General features: G+C 33.9%; 1 long non-coding RNA gene across 1 annotated transcript; it reads right to left on the bottom strand.

Moving 5' to 3' along the window:
- Positions 1 to 217: 217 nt before the first annotated feature.
- Positions 218 to 1,124, bottom strand: LOC131079349 (uncharacterized). The gene is made up of 2 exons (XR_009113968.2): positions 696 to 1,124; positions 218 to 580 (listed from the first exon to the last, which is right to left on the bottom strand). It is a non-coding gene; the product is annotated as an uncharacterized LOC131079349 (long non-coding RNA).
- Positions 1,125 to 18,067: the final 16,943 nt, after the last annotated feature.

Genomic DNA, 18,067 nt, shown 5'->3' with positions numbered 1-18,067 from the left:
AAATAAAAAACAGTGAACATGTATTTCAATTGATTGAGCATAATTGATGAAAATGATAGTGTAATAAAAAAATTATCCATCAAATTTCAAATCCCTTAAAACACATCTAAATTAGATTTGACATTTAGATACTTATTCATATCATTATAATGTACTATAAATTCAACATTTTCATTAAAAAACAAAAAAAACTGAATTGATAAAAAAACCTAATTACTTAAATCAAACAAATTTAAAATTTTATAATCAATTAAAAATACTATGCAATTCAAATTGTATGAATACTTTCCAATATGCTCCTTAAGTGACACCTTAATATGAGTGAACATTGTTAGAGAGCATATATATGCATAACTCTAGTACCCTTTACATGTAATATGTGTACATTGGTTCCATTCATTTGGAAAATTTGATGGTATTTATATTTTTCAAAATTATTGTTAGAGTTATATAAATTCTAACAGTTTTTCTTCTTTTGAGAATCTTGTCATTACTGTTGTCATGGAACTCAGTCACTTTTTCTTATAAAAGAATGATTAGACCACAATCTCCCCTATATCAAGCCTTTGTGCGCTAGATTCTGCATTTGAGTCAGATAAACAAATGTTGAAGAAATTTACAATTGTCAACATGTTCCTTATTAAAAGAAAAATTATAATTTCTAAAAATAACTAATTAAAATCGCATTACATTACCTGATCTTTTGCTTTTTCCAAAACCTCCAATACCTCATTACCTTTAGTGGCCACACACTCGCAATAATCACGATGCTTTTATAAAGGGCAAAGCCTAAGCATTATAGTTTGAAAGAGTGTGAATATAAAAATAGAAATGATTGCGCAAGGTAATAAAGACGCACGGTTGTCTGCACCTCAAATGACCATTATCTCCTCCCTGATTCACAATATTCACTATCAACAAAGCCCAACACCAACTATGTATTCATACAAAGAAAACATGTTGGTTGCCTCTTCTATTTTTGTAGCCCCCGGTCACGGCCCCACTCAATGGCATCTCAGGATAGATAAATAGTAGAGATTCAAGTTCCATTCATGAACATCAAAGGTGTGTGCAGGTAGAGACATTCCATGCAGGATGTACCAGACTTCCGTTTAAGTTGGGCGCACTTCGAGTAATTCATCACATATATGTGAATGGCATGCGAATCAGCAGGAGTATGTATGCACAGTACCATAGCCATTTCTCCATGCACTACCACGCTATTTTTGCGGATTCCTTTTCTCACTCGCCTCTATTGCATGAAGAACGGACTGTGTTAGAGGATATATGCGTAACCCTAGCGGTCTCTGTTTGTGAATACATGTGTAAGCAAACATTAGACTATATTTATATTTGTTGGACATGCCCATCTATATTTGCAAACATTGGTTCCAAATGCTTCTTTAGGCTATTTAAGTTCTTCAAGACCATATATAAATTTCAACAATCTCTGATTAAGAATATAAGGGATAACTCATAAATAATTATTATTGTATTTGTATTATAATTTGTAGATTGTTTAAATAATTTTGTATAAATTAGAATATTAAATATAGTCATATTAAAAATTATCAATTTAAAGATTGAAGATGTAATGACTACAAGATGACTATTCATCTATTGTACTCTTTCCTACTACCTTCAAATCAAAGAATGAAAATGAACATAAAACATGAAATAAAGAACTATCAAAATCATATTGAAAAAAAAAATAAAACTAATTGAAATATCACCTAGACAATATAGGTCAACAACCAAATAACATATCTAATTAAGAAAAAATTATAATTGTTTCATTGGACATGTGCACAAAGATGGGGAACTAAAAGATGGTCACAGCCACCTTTTAGTTTGTGGAAATCAAGATGTGACCTTGTTTATTAACACACTCATGTTATTTCTTAGTTAAAGGGAGAAAAAAGGGGTCAATCTAATTTAAGCTCAACCACATATCTACAAAGCCCTAATGCAAGTGACATAAAGTATGAGCACATTTGTGACATCTTCAATAGTAGGAAAGCAAAGACAATGTTGCCATGATGTGATATGAATAAGGTTGAGAAGGTAATATTCTTAGGTTTTTCATATTTTAAAATATAATAATATTTTCTTATATTTGTTTTGATTCATGATTTTTGAATTTTAAAAATTGAAAACCCCTCAAAACCCCTAAACATGTATTCTCTAAACTATGTGGACATAATTCCTTTTAAAAGAAAGTAGAGCCTAACCCTTTTGAAACTCTTTCATCTATCCCTAGACTTCCTTATCACACACAAGATTAATTATTTGGTTAATTGAAATAAACAAATATGAACTCTAAATATTGATTGATATTTTGAAAAAATTTAATGCAACTACTTCGCATTGGGAAACCTTCCATTCATCATTGGTTTATCTATTATTTTTTGATATAAATTCTATTAGTGGTCAAATAAATATATGGTCCAATAATAGGGAGAAAGTATAGAAATTATACTATATATTGTATTAAAAAAGTAAAAAACTGAAATTCGGTTTATCATGTGCATTATTTATTGATATGAGAATCAAATCACCATTGCATAGAAGTTGCAACAAATTTCCTATTCATTGGTGCCAACACAAAGGAAAAAGGAACTTTTTCAAGATGGGTAGTGGGTGGTTTTTTACCATTCCCCATATAAAAATGATAAAATACTATAAAACCTTTTTGGAGACTCTATTGTTATTATTTTCTTAATGGGATCCCAAATTATTTTTCTATGTAATATTTTCAAGGTAGATGCAAAGGTTCTCCATAAGACAAAGAGGGGGCACATAATGTCCAAGACCATCTATTGAGAAGCTTAGGCAAGCCAAAATTTAATGTGTAAATCTCTCCCACTATGAAGGAGAGAATTAGAGTGGAAAATTTATAGGTGATTAGTTCCCAAACAAAAACATTAATATACTAGGTTGAATGATCCTCCCTAGTATGAAAATATGAAGTAGGACGTAGTAATTCAACACAAAATTAAAATATTTTAATATTCTCATAATGAGGTCGCATTTTATAGAAAAAATACATTACAACATATAATAAGTAACAAAATATAAATTAAGATGTGGATCTCAAGGTCTCAATATAATATTTTTGTTTTCTTTAGAAGCTTCAATAGTAAAATGGGGTACTATATATCATGATGATTGATTAGTACTCTATGTGAAAAAATAGGGGACTACCATAAAGTCTAATGTGATCAAGTCATAAATTAAAACAAACAATTACTTGTAGTTCATGCAATTCCAACTCTAGGTGGATCTTTATCATCAAAAGTTTGATACCAAACAATAGCAGGGATAGTGTCATCAATAGGATCCCATCCACTAAGCATAGATATAATTGATATATGTAAAGCATAATTTACATTTTCTTCTCAATGATAATCCAAACTCAAAACTTCATATTGACCTAATTTAAAAGCTGTATAACATCTAATTAATATAAAAATGACTTAAATATTAATCTTAAATAAAAAATGTACAATCTTAAATAAAAAATGTACACTCTTTAAAAAATCATTCATGAACACTAATTATTTACAATAAAAAAATTAGATCATAATCAAACTTTTATATTATTAAAATAGTGAATTTAAATTAAGTCATACTAGATTACACAAGTTATAAGAAAAATCCCATATCTTTCCACTACTTTGATTCAATTATGACATTGACTTAGAATTGATTGTTGTTACTTTAAAACAAGTTGAATTCATATTTTGTAGTAATAATAAAAAAATTGAGCATTACATACAATTAGAGTATCCTTTGGTAAAAAGATGATAACATGTAAATTGAACATACACAAAAGTGATTCATGTAACCTCAAAAGAAGTTATTAATAAACCTTTTAAAATTAAATTTAATAAAAGCACAAATATATAATATAAGTGAAGCCAAAAGGTGGTGGCCATGGAATCTCACAAAGTTCATAATTCACAAAATAAAATAACAAAATGTAAAATTCATCAAGAAGTTTATGCTCCCCACAAATAACAACAAGAAATATGTTTAATTTTACAAATATAAATTGTGTACAACCTACATGATTTTAGAGTAAATATTAACAATGTATCATAATAGAATCTTAATCTCCTAAAAATACTTAAATAACATTATTTGAATTCTTATAAATATTTTGAAATGAAAAAGAAGAATAAATATAATATTTGATATTATTAATATACAAACAATTTTAATGTTGTGGAAAACATTCTACAAAATATTTCAGTGCACTATAATTCTTAATTTCCATTCAATGAGAATAGGAATATTTGAACCATTGACATTTTTATTGAGAGCAATCAATGAATCTTTTTCATGATGGTGAGTAATATTTAAAATTTCCTTGAGAGAAAGATATCTCATAAATGAGTTTTACAAATTAGGGATAAGTAATCAATTTAAAATTTACAATTAGGGCTTAAAATTTGGTAGATAAACTCAAATAAATATTATGTGGGATATATATATTTTTTTTTGGCAAATAGGAGAACTTCATATACTGATACTATAGAATAATAAAGATAACAAATAGTTACATAGAGAACATAAGGTTGAGCCAAAAGAGAGCTTGAAACCAATTAAAGAGAAAATAAACCACAACATAATACCTACCGCACCCATAGCATATTGTTATAGATTACAATGAAATGTTCACATCCCTACAATTAGGAGAAGAAGACTGATATGATGAAAAACAATATTTTGTTAGTGTGAATCTATCCATGGAAGTGGCCTTTAGAGATCCATTCAAATTCTTGAGCATGTTCATCTCCAAAAATGCAGGAACTATCGACTTCAATACCTTGTTTACAACTATCTTAGTTATGATAGTTGTAGATGTATAAATCAGACCACTTTCCTAAATAAACATTTAATATTTTTTTTAACCAATTTCCTCTTATTAATTATATTCTATTTAATTAATTTCTTCATATTCATCTATTTGATTAAATGAATTACTCAATTTATTTAATTAAGTTCACCTAAGCCTTTTCTAGCCTTTAATTAAATAAATCACTTTATTTAATCAATTCCCCTTTCCCCCTTTTTAATTAAATTTATATTTAATTAAATTGATCTTTGCAAATAAATAAATCTAATTTATATATTTAAATATCCCATTGGTATTTCTGCAAGTTGCATCTATTTGATTGAAATAAATTAATTTTATTTTAAATAAAATCTTTCTCCCTCATCCACTTGCATTTTCCTACATCTCCCACTTGCCTCTTTAACCCCCTTCTAGATTCTTCTAATCACTTCCAATTTAGCCTAATCCATCTCCTAAATATTGTCACAATCCTAAGCAAAGAGAAGTCACTTATCAAAGCCTTCAAAGTCTTTGAAAATCATAAAAGGTTTTATATCCTCAACAAGTTAACCCTCAAAGTCTTCCTAACCATTAATGGTTAACTCAACCTTCTTCCATGATTAGAGACTTTGTCTCTAACTCAACCCCCATCTAACCCAAGGGTCTCATCAAGCATTCATGGCTTTAACCTTGGTTATCTCTTCAACCCTTGCACAAGATTTTGTCCTTTGGATAAAATATTTGTCCAGTGGATAACCCTAACCTAACCTTAACCCTTACCTCCTAAGGTAACCTTCATGTGTTCTTAGGAATTTAATGCCTCTTACATATCCTCTCAAGAAACCTCTTGTTTAAAATTGTCACCATTTCATTGGTGAGAATTGTAAACATGGATTGATTAACTTTCAATCCTGGCCCTTGTTAAGATTATTCGATCTTGACTATCAATTGCCCTATTTTCCCTATAAATAGAGCCCATTCCTTCTTCAAATAGATCAAATTTTATGCATCAAACTTATAGTCATTTTACTAAGCAGCTAGCCTCTCTTTGTTAAGTTATACTAAGCATTTAGAAGTATTTTCAATATCATAGCATATCCATGTTAAACTAGTATATCTTATTAGGATAGGATAACTAATCTTTATCACAGCATCATATTTATGCTAGTTTAATCATCATAGTTTCAATATCATATACAATTTAGGAATGCATTCATGCTTATAATCAAACATCACTAATTCTTGGGGTTGTCATTCCTAACTCACTTTGCTCAGTGATCTGAGAGCAAAAGAATTGACTTTAGGGATCCTATGTGATAGAGAACAATGGGACACCACTTGGGAAGTTGAGCTATTCAATATAGTTCCTATAACTTGCGCCAAGAGTCTCATTGATGTGTGGACCCTTTGAAACTGACTTTTACATTTATGTTGCACTCATTCCTGCACACATTTCTAGCTATGAATGCATGGCTAGCAATGGAGCAATATTTGTGAGATTACAATGATAACCTCATTGGGGCTATGGATGCTCACTTGTAGTGAGGCTCTATCTAGGATGCTTTTGAAGTCAAGGTAACTCATGTAGCTAGCCACGTTGGATTCTAAATATTACAGTGATCATATGAGCCAAAATGAACCCACTTGCACACACATGGGTAATCAAAGACTAAGTACCTTGAACTAGTTTGGGATTCTTCTTCCCTTTTGAGTCTACTTCCTAGCTTCTATATATGTTCAATTGAATTTTTTAGAGATTCTAAGTGTGGGTTGGGTCTTTATCTTTTAAAAGTTCAAGAACACTTATTCGGGTGGTGCTAGATGTTGTGACAATCTTACATATTGCCTTTTCGCAAATAGAAACCTCTATGCTTGGGAGAAAAGTTTCATCCACTTTATTCTTCCTACCATATCTCCCATTATCCTTCCTCCAATATCTTTTACCCTATCTAAATTAATCACTATCTATTATCTTTCTTTACTTTATCCATATCCCTATCCTATCTATTTATTGCTTCCATCATCCAGTGTTATCTACAATCTTGCTACACCTCATCCATATCCTCTAATCCATATCCCTTATCCTATCTATTCATTGCTTCTATCATCCAATGCTATCTACAATCTTGCTACACCTCATCCATATCCTCTAACCCATATCCCTTATCCTATCTATTCATTGCTTCTATCATCGAGTGCTATCTACAATCTTGCTACACCTCATCCATATCCTCTAATCCATATCCCTTATCCTATCTAATCATTTCTTCTATCATCCAGTGCCATCTATGATCTTGCTTCACCTTATCCATACCCCCTTATCCATACCATCTAGCGTATCTATTCATTGCTTTTATCATCCAGTGCTATCTACAATCTTGCTTCACTTTATCCATATCCCTTATCCTATCTATTCATTTCTTCCATCATCTATCACTATCTATGATCTTGTTTCTTCTATACATATCCTATCTCTATCCATATCCCCTTTTCCATCCTCGATCTTGATTAAAACTAGGGACAAAAAAATGATTTCAAAAATCTCTTGACGTGTCTACTCATAAGCTACCTATATCTCTCTCCTATCCATTTTCACCTCAATAGTTCAATCATCTATTCGTAATATCCTTGTCTTTCTATACATTAGGGAAACCAAATACATCTTTCTTCTAATCCAAAAAACTCCAAAAGTCAAAATATCCAAAAACTAAAAATCGACAAAATTGACAAAATCAAATTAAAATTTAAAATCAAAGCATGAATGCACGGCCCATCCATAAAATCAAATCAACAACATGAAAAATCTCAAAGTCTGCAATCAAACTGATCATGTAACGCCTTGCCAGGAAGCCCAAAGGAATAACCACACATCTAGACAACTAAGGGTGAAATAAAAAGAATTTAAAAGTATAAATCACATTAAGTGCATTAATTACTACGTTGCATAATAATAACACAAGTGGAAGACTAACACCAAAATTCCTAAAGGGTTACCAACGAAGACTTAAACTAAAAGTTAAATTCCATAATTACGATTAATCCAATTATCCATCATTACACAATGAACAAAATAAACCATATACAATAACAGATTACACTATTTAAAGATTGAAAGAGTAACAATATAATTTTCTCTATTTTTAAGCATTTACACAAATCGTATAGAAAGTTGATAAATAACATCCAAATCTTAGGATTATATTGTCCATAAAATACATGGCTTCCAATAATACATTCAAGTTAACAACTTTATCAAATACAAGGTTACATAAATTCATTGATACAATTGACCACATAGGTCTCCAAAGAACAATAATCTCCAACATGAGGTAGAGCATGAGTCATGAACCATAGGAACACCTGCGAAGCCAATCCTCGCATGAAGGTACGAACAACAACATCCGATTGGAAGTGGCACTACCACCTGACCATGTAATCCCAAGATGGAATCACCCCACCATGCTAGGAGATAGCAAAAGACCCTCAAGAAAGCATAAGTAGGACATGGACGACAGAACAAATGACTCCATGACAATACAATATGACTCCATAATATTCAACTCGACATCACAAAACACTAGTGACCCTAAAGAGAGAGTGTCATCCCATAGCTTAAGATGGTTACCCTAAGTAGGCCTCCATAGGTCCCGGCCCCCATCTTGGGTTGTCCTGGTAACCTTTCCCAAACCTCTAGCTCCATCTAAGCCTTATGCGGACCCTACCAACCCTTCAAGAAGACAAGGTGGTCGGTTTGCCATTCCATGCCTTCCCACTACATCTTGAGCCTATACGGGCACTCACCCATGCATAGTGTACAATATCTTAATTAATATTAAAACTACCCACCCCCTAATCAATTATTAGGTTATCAATTATTAACTGACTTTCGAGAGGTTATCCTGCCAACCACTTCGGGTGTGGACTCGAAAGCCACTCTCTCATAGGACACTAAATGAACATGGTAACTCTACGAGGACCCTACAGTGAAACAGATAGCCATAACACCACTATCCAAATACAAGTGGCCAAAAACAAGACATACTAGCCCCTGGTTAACCATAAGGAAAAAGCACTACATGGTTAAGACAATGACGTCATACTACGTTACTTGGTCAAGAGATACAAAATATGCCACAACAAGATGACTAACAAGAATGAGAGATAACAACCAATTAAACCCCTTGAAAGAAAATCTAAATTCACTAAGTCCCAACATAGACAATCTTTGAGAAAATCAGCATCATAAACACTTGCAATTTTATTGATTTAAAAATTAAATAAATGCACCTTACATTCAATATATTATTCAAAATGTCATTCAATTCTATATATTTCCAAAACAATATTCCAACACAATAATAAAATCCATATTAACTATTTAATAAATAAAATATGAATTATATAAAACATATTATCTATTTCCAATATTAAATCTAAAATTATCAATCTGATTATATAACCAGGCCTTGAATTACAAGAAAATAAAATAAATTTATAAATATATATATATATATATATATATAATTATTTACAAGAAAATTCTAAAAACTAAAATTAAAACTAACATATAAATTTAAATCGCGTTAATATAAAAACATAGCAACACGTTTTACATACCCCGTGGAGGAATGATACACAGGCGGTGGGCAAAGCCCTACCCGTGGGCAGTGCTACTGTCGGAAGGCCATAGACACTACCTGTCGGTAGTGCTACTACCAACCGGTAGCAGCTCTACTGACTGGTAGTGTTGCTACCTCTCGTAGGAGCCACTACCGACTGATAGTGTTGCTACTCGGGGTAGCAGACACTACCGTCCCACGTGGTGTGACTAGCTTGCCACGTAGATTGAGATTAAAACATTATTTTATTTATTTAATTTTTTAAAAACATTTAATTAAAAATGAATTCATTCCCAGTATCCATTTACTGGTAAAAAGACTCAATACACATCATTTCCAAATTTTTGGCATGATATTTTTGATAAGGAGATTTTAAAAAGCTAATTAAACACAAAATCTCCAAATACATAAAGATCTTGGGCAAAATCAGAAGAATTTAAGAGAGATAAGAGGGATTTGATTAATTTCTTCATTTCTTCTCACATAGGAAGAATCCTTGAATCATGCAAGAGGCAATTTAATAAACTTTGCCAACATAAACCCAATTCTTGGGCAAATAGAAACTAGGAATCACCTAGAAAACTAAATCTATTTTTTCTATACAAAATAGAGGAAGTAAACCAAGAACTTAGATTTTGCAAGAACATACTATATATGGAGAAAATGGATAACAACAATAACAATATTGAAAGGCTAAATGGACCCTAGCCTAACAACAACAAAGATCCACCATAACATATGAAGATTACCTAAGACAATGAAAATCAAATGAAATCACAAAGATTATACCATCACATGTCCAATAGGGTTTGGATCTCCATTCTTCCTATCTCCATTGATCTTGTTTGATATATTTGCTCTCAGATTTTATGTCCACAAGAGCTCAACAAAGAACAGAAATGTGGTTGCAAGTAGGATCGCCTATGTTCAAAAGCGTAGTGTAGTCAAGTAGTCAATGGGGAGTTTGCATAGATTGATTAGGTTGATTAGGGTTGATAATGAAGGAAGAATCTCCTTATATAGAAGACACTATATGAAATGGAGGGATAAGATTGAGAGGTGTAAAAGGAGGTCGGCTATGATTAGAGGGTAGGTAAAAGAAATAATAAAATAATGAAAGTGGTAGGTAGTGTATGAATTAAGAGATGAATGACATGTGTCATGGGTAGAAAAGGTTAATGAATTAATTAAATAAATAAAGATTTATTTAATTAATAGAAGGAGTGAGATCAATTAAATAAATAAGATATTTATTTAATTTAGGAAAAGGATAATTTAAATAAATAAATGTATTTATTTAAATGAGAAATAAGGCTAGAAGAGGATAAATGAATTAATTCAATAAATAAAGATTTATTTAATTAATAGAAGAATTAAGCTTAGATAATTAAATAAATAAAATATTTATTTAATTAGACTGGACAATTTTGGGTGTCTACATTTTGCCCCTCTTTGAGACAATGCGGTTTCTTGCATTGTTTCAAAGAAGATAAGATGAACTGATACAGAGTTGCCCCAAGATGGGAATGATATGCCCCCTCGAGAGATTGGATGAAAATTTATGAAAAGACCACAGACAATCTCTTGATAAGAAAGAAAGGCTAGAATGGACTGACCAGATAAAGTGACAAAGTCATGGGATAATGAAGACTAACATAGGAGACTAGGGCTAGGGTAGTCTATTAGATAGACCATGAGGAGAAAACATCCTCATTGTCATCCACACATCCAAGAGATTAGAGTGCAGAGCGACATAGAGCAGCAACAGTCAGTAGCGATGGCAATGGCTCATAGATTCAATCGTGTTCGCCGATTTCAGAGGCCAGCAGAGGCAAGAGAGCCAGTAAGTACCACAAAACCTCCTTGTACATTTGATGCATTTATTGTTGTCATTAATGCATGCTAGGTAGGGTAATAAATGTGCTTAGAATAGGGTCCAAAAAATGTCAAAAATGTGTAGGCACATCTACGTTGGTGCCAGGCGCATTTATGCGGTCTAAACGAGCGTTTATGTCATGAAAGCACGTTTGTGTCCAAAAATGTGAATTTGTGCCTTCTAGGTCAAATTGGCAGTTCTGTGATGAACATATGCTATCGACTGGATAAGTTGCTAAGAGGATACACTCAAGCAGGTCCTTTAGGGAAGACAAGGATAACAAATAGGGCTAGGATTGACAGTTTTGTGATAGAACATACATTGCCAATTAGGAAACTTCTCAAGAGGATTCACTCAAGCAGAGGCCCTAGGTTAGGATAGATCAAGGCACTTTGTGATGAATAGTGAGTACCAAGATATAGTACTTTTTGATGAACAAGGAGTACTAAAATATGAACAGCACTTTGTGATGAACAATGAGTGCAAATGTGAGAAGCACTTTGTGATGAATAGGGAGTGCCAAACACGTAGTACTTTGTGATGAATAGGGAGTACCACTAGGATAGAAGCAACACTTTGTGATGAACAGTGAGTGTCACTAGGACTGAGATGATTTATTTGTGTGACTGTAGGAGTATTTTCCTATGCTAGAGTCACGGGAGAGATTCCCATCGACTCAGAGGTTGCGACCTGAGTTGACAACCGAGGATTGAGATACAATTGAGGCTATGGGATTGAGACATATTCTATATGTGCCTGAGTTTCAGGAAAACATGGGATTGTTGAATGCACTGGCAGAGAGGTGGCACTCTGAGACTTGCACTTTTCATTTTTCGATGGGGGAGATGATAGTTACCCTGGAGGATGTATACAGGATTTTGCAGATACCGATCAAGGGGGAGCTAATTCCATATGATTGAGATGGAGCTAGGGAGGCCTTGAGACGAGTGTTTTAGGATCCAGGACTAGAGATGAGGGCTGGACATGTGGCATGGGATACCATGACATGGACAAGATTAGCACTACCAACAGTGTTGGTAGGAGTTATAAGTGGGTTCCTCTATCCGGATAGGGCGACATGAGGGGTGGGTGTAGAGGACACAAGGGATAGGAGAGATGATCTTGGGGTGGGTCCTTCTAGGGCTCAGACTTTGTCAAGGCCAGTCGGCTCTGAGGAAGGGAGTTCATCATAGCCGTAGAGGGCTCCCTATGTATCAATTTTGTACCATTTTGTATGATGATGTAGATACCTTTGGGTGATTGTAGCCATATGATTTTGACATCATTGTATCATGACACTTATGATTATATATATGAGATGATTCATCTTTGCGGCAACTATATGCATGCGTACCTATGTGATGAGATGTTCTCATGTGATGCTTATGATATGGATGCAAATATGTATATGATGCAATGCAATATATATATATATTTTGTTCTTTTATGTTTTATAATGTTATGCCAATGCAAATGTGAATGTATGAAATGCAGATAAATATGATAATGCAAATAATTATTTACATGATGATAATATAAAATGTGCTAACATGTGTTGTGTGTAGGATGTGATGCAATTGTGATATCTATATGTATGTATGAAGTGCTTAATATGTGGTAATGCAGGTGCAACTACATGAAATGCAAATGTTTTTGGTGTGTCATTATACTCAGTCATGTGATAGCAGGCTACACGGACTCAAGAAGGACTATGGAGGTCAATCAAGAAAGGGGGATGGAAGATAGAAGATATGAAAGTGAAAGAGATTCTTGTGCGTTATCATCATTGAGCTTTATTATGGCAAGTAGGTTATGACAATCGAGGCATATGTTCGACCCAGAAAGTCATTGTACCCATTTGCATGGAGATAAGATAGTCACAAACAAGGAATGCTCCAGTTCATACTAGACTCACAGTGTACTCATATCCTTGGACAAGTCATAGCATTACTAAATGACAATCCATAGACAACAAATACAAATAGGTGACGATACCCCATCCTCGTCTTTCTAGTCAAAGACATCCTGGAGATAGGATCTCTAGTCAGAGACATCCTAAAAAAGATAAAAGACATGTCACCAAAAGATAAAATCAAAAGAAAACCAAGACTCAACACCAACATCCACTATAGTCCTCAAGTTTAGTGTCTCTTGTCACTTGTATAAGTCTTATTTGATTGTGGTCATAATGTTTACTGTCACAAAAAGGATAGATAACATGAAACCATATGTTGTTTGAGTCTGTTGAAAGATTTTATTTTGTTGAAGCACATTGTTGCTACTACGTATCATCTGAAACTAACTGAATCCATGAAACTAATACTTTATTGTGAAGAAGATGAAACTTTATTGCGGATCTATCATGCAAATGTTGCTTTATTGCGGATTGTGCGCAGATAGACTAAAGGAAGCTGGAAGAAACTGTACTCCTCGAAACATGTGATGTTCTCAGTTCCACACCCATCACTAGACATAGGATTTGCCTTAGCCACAAATAGGAGCTGATTTATTATGAATGGAAAGGGGTGAAAAGGAATGTTTATTATGAATGGTAAACTAATCTTGTGTAGATCAATGACAAGCCATGATGGGAATGGGTAAGTTTGTTATGAATGATAGGCTGTGAGTTTGTGCAAAGTGAAGTGATGAAAGAGAATCCTAAAGGAGGGAGGAGCAATGTCTCTATGCATGGCAGTGGTGACCTAGTTTTCAACATGGTACTTGCCCAGGGCACCACCAAAGTGGTTTTCACCATTGGACGAAATTATTTCTCTTTACTTTTTTCAATTTTTCAATGTTTTTTTTTTTTTTGTCACAAGGCATCTGTTTGCTAGGTTTTCACCAAGTAACGATTTTTTTTTTTATTTTTTTAAATTTTTGAATTTTTTTGTATTTTTTGAATTAGGATACTCTGAAGAGCTATGTGTAAAACCTGCGAAGGTGCATGTTGTTGATAGGATCCTCCAAAGGTTCACCTTTTGTAGTTGAGAGCTGATATGCCCCAGATCCATATGCTGCTATGATGATGTAAGGACCAAGGCAGTTTGGTTCAAACTTTCCCTTCTTTTCTTTGTCTTGCTGATTTTTAGGATTTTCTCTAAGAACCAAGTCACCTACCTCAAATGTGCGAGACTTGACTTTGTGATTGTAACTATGACATTCCTTGACTGAATGATATGTAACTCAAGTGACTGTCTTCCTTGATAAGGGAACTGAGATAGAATTACTAGTGTGTGGACTACATAGGCCCATATGCGTGTCACCTAAAGAAGTTTGGGCATCCCTGATAACAATGTCCTTTGAGGAAGCTCCATTAAAGTTCCATGATGTATCACCAGAAGGAAAAAGATGTGTGGAACAAGTAGATGAGTTATGAAGGCTTATGATTGTGAAAAGAAGTGAAAGTAGGATAGCATGATGGAGACTTAGGATCAACAAGTGTTCTTTTTGACTTAAAATTCTAGAACTTTTGCCCCCAATTATTTTGATATTAGGGGAGATCAACTCTTTCTCTTTTTCATTCATAGTATTTTTATCCTTGACTTTGATTTTTGTGGAGTCCAGTTGCTTTTGATTTTGATTTGGACTAAAGGACTTTTCTTTATTATTTTTGACTTTTAGATTTTTCTTTTCAAAGCTTGATTTTTGATCCCCAATCAGTAAGGGCTTTTTTAATTCTTGTTGATCCAAGTTTGGAAGAGGAGTGGAAATGGAATGAGCAGATGACATAGTAAGGCTATGTGAGTTCTCAAAAGGGTTTGTGATATGCTCAATAGATTCTTTGTTGGAACCACTCTTAGGACTATTGATATCAAGAGTTGCTTGCACCGCTAGAGGAGATTTGCATTTGGACTTAGTAGCGACAACACTAGGTGGTTCACACCCAATTCCCTAGCATTGCAATTTTTTTGTAGGTTGTTCTTGTCGACTGAATACATTAGGAGATAGTGGGAGTTGATCAACATGAAAGATATACTCACCACATCCCATGTCTTTAAACTTGAACTTTCCTTTGAGCTCTGATTGTTTGGATGTAGAAGCTTTTAATGATTCTGGATCCACATATGCTAATGAAGGAATAGATTCTCTATTAACTAGAATTATTATTTCTGATCTAGGTTGCAGATTGTTGCAATATATAAATGGATTTGGGTCAGCTTTGACAGTCACTTCAACTCCATTGTGTGGAAACTTGATACATCGATGATATGTAGATGGTACTGTGCTCATCTCATGAATCCATGGATGTCCTAACAATATATTGTATGTGAGATCCAGGTCTAGGAACTGACAAACCACATCCTTTGTAACTGGCCCAACTCTGAGAGGTAAGGTGATTGTGCCTTTGGATGAATGTTCTTCATCATCATATGCCTTGATGGTAATTTTGTTTGTAGCATTCACAACTTTGTCAGAATATCCCAATTGTTTAATAGTGCTCAATGTACAAATGTTTAGACCTGCTCTTCCATCTATCAGGACTCATTTGATTCTATGTTTGTGTATGAAGGCTTCAATGTGTAATGGTGCATTATGTGGCTGACTTACAGAGGCATCATCGGCTTCTGTGAATGTAAGGGAGTGTGGAATGGAAAGGTATCCCACCATGGCTTGAAACTGGTCCACATTCAGATCAGTAGGAACAATAGTTTCTCTCAAGATTTTGTCAAGAATGGATTTATGTGAGGGGGATATGCGTAGGAGCTCAAGAATGGAGATGAGCGCGGGTGTCTTTCCTAACTGTTTGACAAGGTCATACTCAGGTTTGGTTGATAAGGAAGCTGTGTTTTTAGCTGGAGCATCTTGCAAAGTGAATTTACCTTGACAAGTTGTAACATTACATTCAGAGGTAGGTTCGAAAGAAGATTTGATGCCTTTTAGGACAATCTTGGGTCTTTGGGTATAATTCTCAGACATTTTGTCCTTGATGATAATGGTAGAGACATAATTGTCCATCGAAATGTGATTGATAGTTGAATCATAGTTATAAGATGCTTTGGTATAGTTGGTTTGCTCATCTGTGGCTTTAGCTTTTCCCTTGTCATGCTTTGGGAATGGTTCCTTAAACATCTCATGTTCTTGATTGGATGAGTGTCCTTCAATCTCAATGTCACCTCTATCAATGAGATCTTGTATGATGTTCTTTAGTTGATGACAATTTCTTGTTTTATGTCCCTTGCTTTTATGAAATTCACAATATTCATCATTATTCCACCAATTTGGTTTAACCTTCGGTTCATATGGAGGAAAATCTAGAATAGTGATTACCTTGTTTGCCACTAGCTTTTTGAAAACTTACTCAAGTGGTTCTCCCAATGGAGTGTACTTCCTTCGTGATCTAGAAGTTGTTTGAGTATTCACTTGATTGTTTGTAGAGCTTGATCCTAAAAAAATGATTTTGGGTCGCACTGTATTGGCATCAACAACACCATCATTGACTGTGTTTTTGCTTTTATTCCAAAATCTTGTCTTATCTTTTCCTTTAAAGTCATCCTTGTTTTCCTTGAATATCTTAATGACTCCTTGCTCAATTAGGACCTTTTCTGTCACTAAGCCTTTTTCAATGACATCCTTGAAGGTGGACAAACAAGATTTCCTTAGATCATAGCCAATGTCTTTGTTAACATTTTGGGTGAACATTTCTACCATTTGTTTTTGTGGAATTTCACAAGAGCATCTGCTAGCTAGATTCCTCCATCTTTGTAAAAATGATGCAAAAGACTCTCCCTCTTTTTGCTTGGTGTTGCCCAAAGTAGTGACTGATATGTTTGTCTCTATATTGTAGGAGAAATGTTGAATAAATGCCTCTGCTAAGTCACCCCATAACTTAATACTAGGTGGAAAATGGGAGAACCATTCCATAGCTTGATCACCTAGGCTTTGTGGGAATAATATCATCAAATATGTCTCTTCTGAAGCTACCTCAATGCAAGCTGTGAAAAACTGTCTTATGTGTGCCTTAGGATCCCCTTTTCCTCTATACTTATCAAACTTAGGTGTCACAAAGTATGTAGGAAAAGGAGGCATTGGAATTCTCTTGTCAAATGGATAAGGACATATTTCTCTCATTGTGTATGTTGGCTTCGGTTTATTTATGTCCTCCATTTTCTTTTTTAAGTCCCTGATTTGTTGCTCCAAATTGTTCTTAGGTGGAGATCAACTTCTTGGACCATACCCTATGCTTGAGGCACCAATTGGAGGAGGAGCATGTTGCATATATGGATGATATTGATCATACACATGTTCATATGGAGGAGGTCTATAGTGATGCTGCATATATGGACCACTTGGTATAGATTCATGTTGAGGAACGAAATATCTATTTTGTCCATGTATACCATACTCTACAGGCGTGACATGTTCTAATGTGTTGCCCCCAAATTTGACATGGGGTTTCCTTGTGTCCAAATTTTGAGCATGCCTTTGAATATCCAATTTCTTTGGTGGTTGATCCTTAGCATTGATATGTGATTGAGCATATTTCTCTGCATAAGACTTCCATAATGGTCTATGAAGGTGAGTATCATATGCTTGACCATGTGTATGTGGGACCTCTGGTTTTTGAAACAAAGATGATGGTGATTCAGGCACAAGATGTGGTCTTCTATTGCCTCCACTATTAGGCCTCCTTTGATCCATGTTGGAGTGAGGTTGTTGCAAAGGTCGATTTTCCATTATTTGAGACATGTCAAAATAATGAGGTATCTTGGCTCCACTTTGTGCCATCATTTG

Source organism: Cryptomeria japonica, chromosome 11 (assembly GCF_030272615.1).
Source record: "Cryptomeria japonica chromosome 11, Sugi_1.0, whole genome shotgun sequence".
NCBI classification, from domain to species: domain Eukaryota; kingdom Viridiplantae; phylum Streptophyta; class Pinopsida; order Cupressales; family Cupressaceae; genus Cryptomeria; species Cryptomeria japonica.
The sequence above is the reverse complement of the archived record's forward strand: the minus strand, read 5'-3'. Positions and strand labels throughout refer to the sequence as shown.